The sequence below is a fragment of the Barbatula barbatula genome (assembly GCF_947034865.1).
Source record: "Barbatula barbatula genome assembly, chromosome: 11".
Lineage (NCBI taxonomy): Eukaryota > Metazoa > Chordata > Actinopteri > Cypriniformes > Nemacheilidae > Barbatula > Barbatula barbatula.
The window spans coordinates 20,869,639-20,881,889 of NC_136774.1; the positions used below are offsets into that span (position 1 = coordinate 20,869,639).

The 12,251-nt window shown below is 36.7% G+C and overlaps 1 protein-coding gene across 1 annotated transcript in view; it reads left to right on the forward strand.

The window, feature by feature from the left end:
- The window catches only part of pip5k1bb (phosphatidylinositol-4-phosphate 5-kinase, type I, beta b), a 34,220-nt gene continuing 21,969 nt past the window's right edge, over positions 1 to 12,251 (forward strand). Inside the window, exon 1 of the mRNA XM_079467349.1 lies at positions 1 to 309. The gene's annotated coding sequence lies outside the window, so the exon portion shown is untranslated. The remainder of the gene's footprint in view (positions 310 to 12,251) is intronic.

Here is a 12,251-nt window from a genome sequence, read left to right on the forward strand (position 1 = left end):
GTGCACACGACCTATATCGATATATATTAGGGGGCTTGTGAGCGCCACTTGGCTTCGACAGACACAGGCCTGCAGGTGGCATCAAAAGCTTGAATTAAAAGTGACTTCTGCATTTCTCCGGGTGGAGGAGGCGGAGACTCGTGCTGCTGTATGACACTCGCCTTCATTTAGGATTTTACAAAGTAGAGAAAACATTCAGTTCACCATTTGTATCTATTGAGCGAAACATCATCGGGTTGTGGAATATCATCGTCAAGCCTCCATCTCTGAAAGCAGACAGACCCCCTCCCCACCCTTAAAGAAATACAGGTAAGGTATTATTAAAATGATATTTATTGCGAAATAACCAGTCCAGATAGGGTCAAAAGGGACGTACACCTGTAGTCAGGAGTCCTAACTTAGGACCCAGGTGTATATTGTTCAGCTGGCATGTAAGCAAACGTGCCATACGTCTTTAATAATCATTTCAGTCGCATTTCTAGTATAAACATTCAGGCAGCTTTGAATAACAACAACAACAACAACACTAGGGACAACTTGTATTTTTAAGACACACGTATCACAATTTGTCTGTTTGTGTTTGCAAAAGAATAGGTAATAATTATTATAAATTAAAAATATTTACTTTTTGAGACCAGAATAAAACGTAATTCAACATGGGAGGGAAAGGTGGTTATGATGAAGAATGGGCTAAGAAGACAAAAAAGATTTGTGAGGAGTTGTGATGCTTCTTCTATTGATGCGAGCTCCCACGGGGCAGTATCTCAAAATCTAGTGCGCTGCCTACTAGACAGCATTTTGGGGCATCGTATCGGTCTTTCACCAATATCTGGGAATTACGGGAAGTATGCACACAAAATGACCAAATATGCTGTCAAAGTAGTCTGTATCATGAGAGTTTCGTCTTTATGTTGCTGTGGATTCACAGTATTAAAAAGTGTGTAAGGCAAACTGTATTTCTCCTTTATAAAGCCAGTGGGGCATCCTACAAAAACCCCAAGTGACCACTATTTCTAGTCGTGTTTAATACTTTGTGGTTGAGAATCAACTGTTATGGATTTAAACGGAGTCTTGTTTTAGAAACAATAAAGTGAAAATGAGCATGGAGTATTGCATACCATCTGATCTTATGAGACCTTTCATAATATTTGAAAACACTATGTTGTCCGGACAGGCTTTCTACCTGGAGGTACAAAGTCACATGACAGCCGGGAACAATGAGGAAGAAATTCTTCTAGCATTTGTTGTCTCTTACGCAGATCATTTTCCGGGTGGCTCTCGGCTACAGTTGCTGTTTTCAGAGGCGTCCTGCAGCCTTCGTGAATTGTGCGATTGTAAATCAGAAGTTTCTCTGATGCTGGCATTTTTGTGTTCTTAGCCCATTCTTCAAAACAGCCTAGTGCCAGCATTTTGCATAAGAATGAATTCAGTTTGAATCAGTTTATTTACGCATGTTTCACTCTTATAATAAGGAATCCAATATGCGTGTTAAAGGGATAGTTGACTCGAAAACCAAAATAGATATCCAAATGTATTCCTTTGTGTTGAGCAGAACAAAGACATTTATACAGGGTTTGAACAACACGAGGGTCAGAAAATAATGACAGAAATGTCATTATTAGGTAAACTATGCCTTTAAGTCATGATGTATTAAATAGTAATACCATATCATCATAGCCGGGTCCAGGCATCAAGTCATTTCAACTGAGGGTACAGCTTAAAAATGCCTTTATGAGCACTGTTATTTATATCACCGTTGAAGCTAAACTTTCATAATCATGAACTCACATGTACACAACAGTCTCAGGGATCACAACATCTCCGATATCAATATTTGAATTACTCATAAAACGAATTGCTGTCTGGCTATCTGAGATTTCGATTTATGAACTTAAAAGTTAGGATAAAGTTTTTTTTGTAGTTTTACAGCACTCTATATTAGCATATTTTAGTTATTTGCCTATGGCATTGATAGAGCGCTTGGAACTTGACGCTGTGGTGCTTGACGTCAGACTCAACAAGTGGATTTTCCTAAATCATTGAGATAAATAGCTTGATGTACTGTAAAAACATACTGTGGTGTAACTTTTGGAACATTCAAGGCCGAAGGCACATTAAAACATCTCAGTTGGTGGGAGTGGGGGCTACTAGTCATTGTTCCCTTAAATTATTACAATGTTTCACCATATAAGAGTAATCAAAATGAATGCAACAAATGAACCTGAAAAAAATCTATGAGAGGTTCCTTTAAAAAGATTTGAGTGTTCTTATTGTTGAGTATTGAGTTTTTCAGCTGTATCCCAGTCATCATGACCGGTACTCTCACCGACATGAACATATATCATTGTTCTCACAATGGGCCGCTACATTCCTCCTTTGTATTCAGGCTGCAGACAGCCAATATACAACTATTAAAATACAGTACCCTTCACACAGACCCAGCATCAGTTTACTGACTCACTTCAACAGCTCACTTGGATGGTCCTAGATCAATACAGAAGTGCCTGGTTTGACATGCTCTTTTCAACAGTGTGATATGTTGCTCTGGCTGGATTGTCACAGACTTCTCAGTGGACTTCCTAGTGGATCATTTTGCTTCAGTGTATTCATTTGTTTCCATTATTAGACATTGAGAAACGGCACCTGCGAACGAAAACTGCAGCAGGTTAACCATTCAAATAATAACTTTGTCCCTTTCACTTTTAAAGAAATAGTTCACTGAAAAATGAAAATTCTCACATACTCATGTGAGTGTTTTGCCATGAGACAAGCGAGAAACAATGAGATGTTGCACCTGTGTATTGTATTTACATGAATACAGAATGCAGCGGCCGCAAAAAAATTTCTCTCACAAATGTATCGTTTCACTTCAGAAGGCATTTATTAAACTACTGGAATCATAATATTTATTTAATCATAATTTATTTAATCGCGTAAAAATATTAATTGTTAACGCAGACAATTCTTTTATCGTGCATTAACGGATTTGTTCACTTTCAACATGCATTTTTATGCTAATGTGTTCACCCCTGTTGTCATCCAAGATTTTTATGTATTGTTTTCTTTAGTCGAAAAAAAATGTGTTTAAACATGCGCCCCAGAGAGTCGGAGCGTAAACTACTTAACTGAGTTCTCTTTCACGTAGTCTTACTCTGAAACAGACAAATAAATACAAAATAATGTCAAAATTCTCATATTAGCAACGGTCCATGTAAAAGTAGTCCGTTTTATGAACGTTAACAGCTGGGAAACAAGACTGGCGCGTCACAGTATATTAGATCCGTATATCTGTATGTAGCGCTCTTAAAGGGGCAGCAGCTTAATAAAGATCTCTGTTTATAATGTTCATCAAACAATAAACGACGGGCCAAAACACTCATGTAAAAGGAATTGTGTTCAATTGTAAATATAAAGCATAAAATAGCATACAATGATTTAGTTTTTTAAAGATGTGCTTTAAATACAGTACACTTTACTCTTTGTATTGAAAGAGAGTTTATGTTTTATATTAATAATCATTAGGGGTGTGACAAGATCTCTTTACTAATAGCTGCGCCTGTTAAGAAAACAATGCATAATTTTTGTGCAATTACTGCCTGTCAGTTTTTGACAATACATTTAGCAGTGTTTACATATTATTACTGCATAATATAATTAATTAAAACAGAAGTTTAATTTTTTTCATACATTTTTTATGATGTTACATTTCTTTCATTTTTTGCATTTTGTGTTTTTAAGGTGATTTAAGAGACTATTTTCCCCTATATATTTAATCATTGAGGATTTATTTAATAAAGTCTGAAAATCTCGTTCTCATGAATGCATTCTCATGGGATAAGTGTCCCGTCACTCGTATAATCATAAAACATATTTTTCTATATCAAACTAGACAGAATGTTAATGCCCTTGTCAGTGGCCTAATGCTTTGGTTTTGTATTTACTTTGAATACATTAATGTTTAAGCTGAGATTCACAAGAAATATTTTTAATTAAAATTGTTAATGCTACTATGTAAAGGAAATACTGAAAAAAGCATGTTATTTGTTGAAAGTGTTTACAACACAAATCCTATTGCACTTTTGTTCATATAGCAGTACTTTTAAAATAAAAGTGCACAATACACTACTTCTGAATTCAGTATTGAATTTTACGCGTAATAATGCGATTAATCACGATTAATCACATAAAAGTCATGTGATTCATGCGATTACAATTTTTAATCGCTGCCCAGCACTAATTGTAATATAAAATTCTTTGTAAAGGAAGTTGAACATATCTGGGTTGTCATCAGGATGAATAAATTATGAGAGAATTTGTATATTTCATTGAACTATTACTTGCAACATACACAGAAATAGGAGTTGTTAAAGGTGATTTACGTAGTTCACTTGAGACTTTTCCCCATCTCAACTAATATGCATATGTACAGTAAATATGTATACATATATACATTGAAGCTTTGTGATGCTGTTGAATTATTGCTTTGTTTGTTTTAGCACCCCAACATCACAATTATGGATTGACATATGATCATGAGTAAATTGATAAATGAGTATAATTGAGATAACTCGTACGTCTACATGGAGCATGTACTGTATATTTGAGGATGATTTTGTTTTAGTTTTTGTCAAATGCATTTAGGGTACACAGACAATTCTCACCTGAGTTTTCAAAAGGTTTAAGGTTTGAAGATGGTTGCATTCAGAAAAACAACATTTGAATAGGTCTTCAGGTTCCTTTACGCTTTCCCTGCAACTCTCTTTGGCAAAAGGTTATTGAGCCACTGCTTTTGAATAGGAAATCACCAGATGTAAATTAGAGTCTGGAAAAACACATCCGTGGAACATCGGCCATGTCTTTCTCCATATGTGGCTCTTGCATGCAGGGTTGCGTAACGAAAGCTGTTAATATGCACAGGTAGGTAGATGTGAATACAATACCTCCAGACACAGCTGAGGTCAATACCACGTTGTGTTTATCATTTTCTTTTGAATTACACATATTTAGGTCTTACTGCAGTAGTGCATCTATAGGAATCAAAGGACATGATCAAGAATTTACATGTTATGTAAAATCTTCCTGTTTTAACCCTTGCTTAAAATACAATGCTTTAAATACAAAGAGCATGTTGCTGGTTGGTGGCTGCTCAACAATGTCACATCAGAAGAACATGAAGGTAAATAAATAGTGTGGACATTTCTTTTTTGTTAAACTAGTCCTTTAATGCTTTTGTGCCCCCAGCTAGGCATATAAGCCTTGGTCAGTAATTATTTAAATAAGCAGAATTGTGACATTCGACAAACAAAAGAAGCAGTTGTAGAAGCAGAAGAGGTTGTGGTCCCGACTTTCGAAAAAGTGTTTTCTGTCCCACATGGCACACTCCAATCTTGTCGACCTCCACCGAGTCCACACTTGGTGACGTCAGGAAGTGCAGAGCTATAGGGCACTAGGCACGAGTCCACAAGGGTACATGGGACTGCATTTATGGACAGACTTGAGGTCATCACGGCGGGAAAGAGCAAGCAGTGCTTTCTAAACACTCTTGCAGTAATTTGTTGTCATACACTGATAAGTCTGTGCAGCGCCGCGTGAAATCGACCACACTGTTGTCCAGTTGTTGTTATTTGGGAGACAGGAGCTGCCCGTTTTTATAGTTCTGGATTTCATAGGTGGATATGCCACCCGAGCGTTATGCAATAGATAATTATGTTGGCAATGCAAGTGCTTATGTATATTTATTTATTTGTACACACAATACTTAATGGTCATAATGTGTTCTTAATATGCATATATGTTGTTGTTTAATATTTTTCTATAATACAGAAGCTGTGTTGTTCAGCTTTACAGAGCCCAGGGTCAACTGAATATAACAAAACATTAGAGGCTTATTACCTTTAGTAAGAAAATGCACTGCATTAAAAGTTTTTATTCTTGAATATTTGGCTTATAAAAATGCGAATAAGAAACCATTTTAATTTGAAAATGTTTTAGAATATACATTAAAAAAATTATCTGTCATATTAACGTATATGTCTGACACCCACGACACTCTCCCATCCGTTCTGTGATTGGTCGTTCGCGAGGATTCATAGGTAGGCAACTTCATTGGAGTCTTCCTCAGTGCACACGAAGTGCGCCATCTGTGACAGGGCCTTTGTCTCCGTTCGGAGTGGTGTTTAAACTTCGCAATTTTGTTTTTTTAAATCACAAACAGCAACGTTACACACTAAAAAGTGTAAAAAATAAAAATAGTACCCCTTTAAAAAAGGGTGACTAATTGATGACTAGCTAATGGTCTTAGTAGAACGTAAAGTGGGATGTCAAACCTGTCCTGATCAATGATCGATGATGTTGTGATCGGCTGCTTTATGTGTTGGAATAAACCAACACTCACATTTATTGTTAAATGTCAAAATGCTGTGAGTTTAAGCTGTTTTGAAGCATTGTTGGAGAGAGCTAGACAGGCAACTGAGAGCGACGTTGTTGCATTCATTGGTTTCAGAACAACAATGGAATCTAGACATACATATCCTGTTCTGTTCATCTGAAGAAAAAGCATCAATTGCTTCCAATGGCAACATGTCCCCAAGGAGCAGCAAGGTTCTTGGAAAGGCTCTTATGTCAGACGCACACTCAGGAAGTTGTCTATCCCCTGCATGGACAGGGTTTGGTCACGAAGCTTGTTGTAGTTACCGTGTTTGAAGTCTAAACTTCAGATCGTCATACAGTAATATTATATGCATTTCTAAAAGTAGCTATGAGCAAAATCTTAGTTGTATGCAGTAGAAATCACATTTGAGCTCTTAAGATATACTGCTGTGTGTCTTTATTTATATTATTCAAATTCTTTCTGAAAAGTTTAGTTCTGGCTGCTGCATGAATGACGGCAACGATTTTGCACTTTATGCAAAGGAGCACAAAACAGTGACGGCCAATGAGAGTCCAGACAATGCTGACGATTGCCTCTGTAATATTTCTCAACATTTCGTTATATCTGATGCGACTTATAGTGCATTTAAGATGCGTTTTATCACGTTGTGTTTGTTTCTTGGGAGTCGAACCCTTGACCTTATTGTTGCGTTGCAGTCTACCAGCTGACCTACATGTAATTGTTTTATTATCGTATTATATTATGTAACTGTAGAAATACCCTTAGTATACAAAACGTCCTCTCTGGTACACGTAGTGATTGCATATTAAAGTGCAGAATGCTTTTCTTATCACCACGCTGGACATCGCCCAGACTGCGAGATGAACAACGGGTCTGGCTCTCCGCTGGATGCAGGTAGATAGCATCGTGATAATGTAACATCAAATGATCGATCAGTCCTGTGTCGGGCATCTACCTTCCATATATTTCACTTATACCTTGGATTTGAAAACATTATGGTTTGATCCCCAGAGAAGCATAATAATCTATACTGCTCTATCCATCATATTCTCTAACATATTTATTTAAGTTAAATTTAAGTTTGTTATCATTGATGCTTAATGAAACCTGTTTTCAGATGTATTTCATACTTTCGTCAAAGTATATTTCTGGCCTTTCTCAAGCTCTTTTCACTCGTTCGACCTTCGCAGCAGATCTCTCTGCCCTTGTCCCGAGTCGACTGTTCAGCAGTTGGTCTGATCACCTGGTTCTCATCGTTCCGTGCATGCCGAGTTCAACTCCCTTGGAATAGTAAATAGGGACGCAGCATGAATATCGTCCTTGTTTTTCCCTTTATCTCTAACCATCTCTCGCAGCCTCCTCCCGAGACTCCACCAGTGCTCCTCAGAGGTCTTGGTCTTCATAAAGCCACCGAAAAGAAGTTTGTTGAGAGGATATTAGAGAGAGGGCATAAAAAGCATTTTATTGAAATTAAGTAACATTTTTATTTGATTTAAGATTAGGTCTGTCATGGATTGTGAATAAAGGGACACAGAGAAAGATATTTGGAAGAATATTCATTTTTGGGTGAACGGTTCCTTTAAGAACATCACTTAAATCACCAATAGCCATTAGAGCCAGCTTTCACGTAGATGTCCACATGCCAAATCTACACAGCACTTCTTACTGAATTACATTTCTTTCTTCGCATATAAAGCTGTATTGTTACACATGAGCATTATATCCAGTAATATAATCCAGTTATATTATCACTGTCTGTACTGTACCAAATTAACAAACGACGGAGAGAACCTCCGGTCAGAATGAAGAGTGCATCTGTGAGGCCTGTGCCGCGCAACACTCCTAATCCTGTTCCCAAGCTTTAAGCCCTCAATTAAAATGGACACACACAGGATTTTGGCTCTCACACATGAATAATTCTTGAAGAGATTTCATTTTCACAGTTAAACAATGTTTTGAAGTGTGCAGACGTCGGATGGCTGTGTTTGGGAGACAAAACTGACAGTGACCATATGTTCTTGCTTAAAGGGATAGTTCACCCTAAACAAAAAAACGTTTTTGATAACCAAACAACATTGGCCCCTGTTGACTTTCATATGGACTCAAATCCACTAAGACCTTTCTCAAAATATATATTTCATATGTCATATACAGAGTTTGAATGAAACCAGGGAAAAAATGAGCCCCTCCAAAAATGTCCCCATCTTCGTCACTGGAACTTACAATACCTGCGTCATTTTCCGGATCAACAACCCTCTCGTTCACGCGCAGCATAGGGATAACGGAAGTCAGACATTATTGTTAATAGCGTTGTCAATATCGATATTTATCCTAAACAAAGATGTTTTACTCGCCCTCAATACATTTGACTGAATATGGTTTTCTTCTTGAAGAAAAATGCAGTCGGAGTTATAATACCACGTTTCATTTTACTTCCAAACGGTACAATGGGAGTGAATGGGTGTCGACTTTTTGAAGCTCCAAAAAAGTGCATCCATCGATCAAATAACTGCTCCAAACAGCTCTGTGGCCATAACACAGGTGTTCTGAAGCGAATCGATGCATTTGTTTAAGAGAAATATCCATATTGAGAGCGCTATTAACGATAATATCTAAGATCCGTTATCCCGCAGATCCAAGCTAAAGAGAGGCTTGTATGTCCAGCAAGTGATGGTGATGAAACCATCTTTGTATTTTGTTTTAAATTAGCGACAATTCGGGAACGACAATTGCTTGAATTAATGGTGGGTCAGTATCTTTTTTGAATAAAAAAACACAACACTACAAAAATGCACAATGATATTTGCTTATATTAAACACAGACCTTACAAAACGAATAAGCACTGCACACACTATGCAAAATATAAGAAAAAACATTAACGTCAGATAGGTTTCCTTTAACAACACGAATAATCACGACACACATCAAGCAAAACATTTATAAGAAGCGAAATGAAAAAACCTTTACGTTAAATAAGGTGCCTATATTAAAAAAAACGAAGAAAGCAATATCCGAAATGAACAGTGATGTAATCGGTTGGCGGGTGGACACCGTGTATAAGCAAGTCTAATAAGCAAGCAGATCCACGTCTTTGTTTGCTTGTGAAGACATTTGTAGTTTTCGAGGAAAGACAGTAAGTACATTTGGTTGAAACATTATGACATTCAGTTCTTTTTATTTAATGTCTTTCAGGAAGGTGACAAAATGAAGAAAAAAGAGAGAGATGGAGGGAAAGAGAGAGAGGAAGCGAGGACAGGTGTTATGTGTTATGGTGATAGAAGCAAATCTGTAATGCCTTTAAAGGGCACTTCCCTACTTCAAGATCTGTGGCTTTTCCACTGTCAGTTCCATCTAAGTTTGTTTTTGTACAATGGAAGTGTTGTTCTTTATTGGATTACAGAAAACGCTGTCATTGGCTAGCAAACGATAGTCCCGCCCCTCTTTGGTTGCTGTGTTGGGCTATTTACGATACTCAAACATATAGATCAATGTTCGGATGGAGCCACACTGTTTACACTTTTGGGAAAAATGAACCAATGAATGGCTTTCTTATAGTTTGCACATTAAGCATATTTAGCTTGTACAGTAAGAGATGCCCTAGGCTGTAATGTAATACATACAGTAATGGTTATGGTGTTTTGTATATTTATGTAAGCTAACATGATTTACTGATCTGTCTGATAACACACAATGATATTTAGCCACTTATGTCACACAGATGATCTGAACTGAAACAATGTTTATAAAATTAATTTTACTGTATATTTAGTTTGCATCAGATTGAGGTTTATTCATTGCACACAAGCAAGTTCTTCTGGTTTCAGGAGCTTTGAGTGCTTACATAACATACATAAACACAAGGCAGAAAATGTAAATACGTTGATTTTAAGAAAAATAGATAAGTTATGTACAAAGATATAAGTGGGACAATTGGGACAATTTTTTATCTAGTTTATACAATATCTGTAATGTTTTTAACATGACACCAGTGGACCCCCCCTAGTTGATTTTGTAACACTTTACAATAAGGTTGAATTTGTTAACATAAGTAAACTACATTAGGTAACATGAACAAACAATGAACAGCATGTATTCATCTTCGTCAATCTTTAAAATCAAAAGTTGTAGCTGTTAAACTTACTTAATGCAACTAACATCACCAAAACTGAACCATAATATTGGTGATAATGAACATTAAAAGTCCAGTGTATGAAATGTAGCGACATCTAGCGGTGAGGTTTTGAATTGCAACCAGTGGGTCCCTCCACCCCTCCCTTTTGAAACACTACGGTGGTCGACACAGAACAAAGATGTCGTCGCGTTTTCGCTTCTGTGCCGAAGGAAACATATTTACGAAACGCGCTCTGTAGAGCAGTTTGTCCGTTTAGGGCTACTGTTGAAACAGCATGGCATGGTTTTTCATTATGCAAGACGTAGTTATGTATATTAAATTGCATTTCTGTCAATAGATTTACATTTACATTTAGTCATTTAGCAGACGAGTTCGGGGAGCAATAAGCGATAGATCCTCCAACAAATACACACAGCACAATACCAAAGTAAAATAAATGTTGTAAACATTCGTTCTGACGTTTGAGCGGCACCTTCCTGAGTTACATGATGCTTCACCGTTCCAGTTTGGATTGACGTTTTCATAAATTACAGTATTGCGGATAATGACACGTGGAGGACATTTATTGTGTGTGAACTGCACTGGGCTGGCATGTGACGCTTCAGTGGATTGTGTAATAGCTCTGTATAGCAGTTTGATGAAAACCTGCAGACAGCAGCTGGTTATCAGGAGCCAACATCCCAACACTTTCTCTCCTTTTTAACCTCTCTTTTCTTTTCCTCGCATGCCCACTGCGCACAGACTCTCTCTCTCCACAACCAGCGGAAAACATTATTATATTTTTTTCAAGTCTGTGGATATAAACATGCTGGCACGGAGCTAATGGCACAGACGCTTTAGATTTTCCGACAGAAGTTGCTCTTAGCCCTGAATAAGCTCTCAGTCTTCCAGTTTGTTTATGCTTGCAGTCTGAAAGGTCATTTTTCCTCATTTACACAGACCGTGAGCGCCTGCACCGTCTCTGCTGTTTTTACGAGGTAGCCGTCAGTTTGCAAGCACGAACGCTTAACCAGTCATGAGATCAGGCTAAAGAGATGCTGTATTGTCTCGGTGAGGAGTGTTAAAATAACTCTTCATCGATCAACTTTGGGACAATGTACCTATGGAGGTCTAATGTATAGTATCTGGCATATGAACCTGGGAAAGAAGAGGGCTTTTTTTTACATATGACACTTTTCACCCTTGAATTGTATTTGTCTCTGTCATATTTACTTAAGTTTATATTCACTTTTTACCAGACAGAATATACTTTGTATAAAGCAGAGCTGGCGTTGTTTTGTTTCCAATTTTATTGTTGTTTTATTCAAATTTTTGATTTAGTTATGGTATAGTTTATTTTGATATTTTTATTTCCATGTTCATTTTAGTTCAATTGTTTAGCAATTTAGTTATGTGCTTTTGTCATTTTATTATTTATTTGTTTATTTTAAGATTGCTATGTAAGTTTAATGAATTTTTATATCAGTTTTAATTTCGTTTTTATTCATTTTCTGTGAATCATTTTTGTGCCTGAATTTATTTTAATCTATCACTGAGACGTTGTGTTTCTTTGTTTCGGTAATTTTACGTTTTTGAAATAGTAATATAGAGCGACGTTTTATTTCATTTAAAATTTTGTTTTAAAACATTTTTGTTCATTGAAATCAAATAAATTGCATATTTTATTTGCCTAATATTATTTAAACTCAACTTGAACTAGACTATCCCTATGAATTTGAACTATCTCT